The sequence below is a fragment of the Gavialis gangeticus genome, unplaced genomic scaffold (assembly GCF_001723915.1).
Source record: "Gavialis gangeticus isolate Ggan-Ray unplaced genomic scaffold, GavGan_comp1, whole genome shotgun sequence".
Taxonomy (NCBI): domain Eukaryota; kingdom Metazoa; phylum Chordata; order Crocodylia; family Gavialidae; genus Gavialis; species Gavialis gangeticus.
The window spans coordinates 44,193,394-44,195,205 of NW_017729000.1; the positions used below are offsets into that span (position 1 = coordinate 44,193,394).

Consider the following 1,812-nt stretch of genomic DNA (forward strand, 5'->3'; position numbering starts at 1 on the left):
CCATTGTTGCTTGCCCCCTTTTTCCCTGTTGCCAGTTTAATTAAACAGCAGTGGCTGAAGCCCCTGACTTCAGTAGTGAGCAAGGGATTTGGGAGGGGCAGGGAAGAAGAGTGGTGGCATTCACCTCTTGGGTGCCAGAGCTGTGCTGGGAAGTCCTGTTGGCTGCTGCTTGGGCAGCGCCGAGCTAGAATATACTCGTACTTGCATATGCAAAGCTTGGATATGCCACCTTACTCATGCACACGGTACTGGTAATCTGGTTCATGTTAGCTGTATTCACCTCCTAGGCAAGGTACAGAAGTTACACAAACAGGTACAAACTTGTAACAGAACAGTAGTTCAGTGCAAATAGATTGGTTTCAAAATGGTGGAGCCTGGTTTAAGACAAACCTGGATGGATGTAGTATCTTTAATAGTTTTAGGTTAGACTGGTGTATTGAACTTCTGGTCCAGACCTCCCCCAGCTCCTTAGGTGACAGTCCCCTGGTCTCCCAGGATGCCTTGCAGTCCCACATCCCTTATTCCTGCCGGGCTGCCTGTCTGGTCTCTGCCAGTGCACCCAGCTCCCCAGCCTGTGTCCTGCTTCAGTGACCCCATGTGTACTTAGCACCCCTGCGGCCGGAGGCGGTAGCCCCGTCCTGGCCGGGTGGCCAGAAGTCCCGGGCCAGAGCCGGCCGGGGGGTGGCGGGAGGAGTGGCCAGGGCTGAAGGATACAGACCACGGAGGTCCTTGCGGGCTGGGTCTGGAAAGTGCCAGGATCTCACCCGGTTTCTTAACGTATGGAAGAAGCGGTCTGTGGACCCGGAACAGTCTACAGACCCCGACTAGGGCCTCGCATTTGTGCTTTGTTTTGATGAATCTACGACCCGCCAAAAATACGGAGTCGACATTATCATCCAGTATTAGCTCCAGCAGCCCGTGCTCGCCCCCGCCCCAGGCTCAGCTGGAGCCCGCCCCACTCGCGCTCGGGACAGGCGGCGCGGACGCCGCCGCCTACGGCCCCTCGTATCCCGCCGGCACGGGCAGCTCTTGCCCGGCAGCCCGGGAACGGAGCAGGGGCAGGCTCCGCACCCCGGGCCTCGGCCTCCCCCTCACCGCAGCCGCCGGGCCGCTTCCAACGGCCCCACACGCGCGGGAGGCGGCGGGGCGGCCAGGCTGGGGCCCAGCCCTGCTTTGAGGGGCACTTGCAAATGGCACTGGTCACCCCGCAGGGCAGCTAAGCACAAACACTGAAGGTGCCTACACGGCCCCCGGCCCGGCCACAGAGCGACCACCGCTGCCCGCGCGCCCTGCGTCACCCCCCCCAAGATGGCGGCTCAGCAGCACCCCCCCCCCCCATGGGTCCCAACGGGCACCGCGCGGGGCCTACGCGCCCCAGCATGCAGCGCGGCACGCAAGACCCCCAGTCCCACCCCGGCCCCGCCCCCGGGCTGCGGGATGACGCCACCATGAGACGAAAGACTGCAGATCCCGGCATGCAGAGCGTCGGTTCTCGGCCGCACTGCCCCAGCTCCGCAGCCGCGCGGCCTGCCAGGATTTGTAGTCCGGCGTCTGGTTCCGGATCAGAGGGGGCGTGGCATATGACGTCACACAGGTAGCGGAAGTGATCTCACGTCCGGCTTGGCTGTTGTGTTTGGAAGGGGAGAGGGGCGGAGGGTGGAGAACGCGAATAAAGAGCGGGCACGAGGCGGCGGAGGTAGCAGGAAGCAGCGAGGTCCGCGCGTGTCCCCGGCTGTCTGCTCCTGTGTGTCAGGTGTGCCGCGCTGGGGGTGAGGAGGGGCGGGCTCGTCCGCGCCCCGGGCCCGGCGGGGG

General features: G+C 63.6%; 1 protein-coding gene across 3 annotated transcripts in view; it reads left to right on the forward strand.

The window, feature by feature from the left end:
* Positions 1–1,605: 1,605 nt before the first annotated feature.
* The window catches only part of PAIP2 (poly(A) binding protein interacting protein 2), a 16,811-nt gene continuing 16,604 nt past the window's right edge, over positions 1,606–1,812 (forward strand). The window contains exon 1 of one of the 3 annotated variants that reach the window (XM_019506561.1): positions 1,606–1,753. The gene's annotated coding sequence lies outside the window, so the exon portion shown is untranslated. The remainder of the gene's footprint in view (positions 1,754–1,812) is intronic. The other 2 variants (XM_019506560.1, XM_019506562.1) reach the window with 2 other exon arrangements.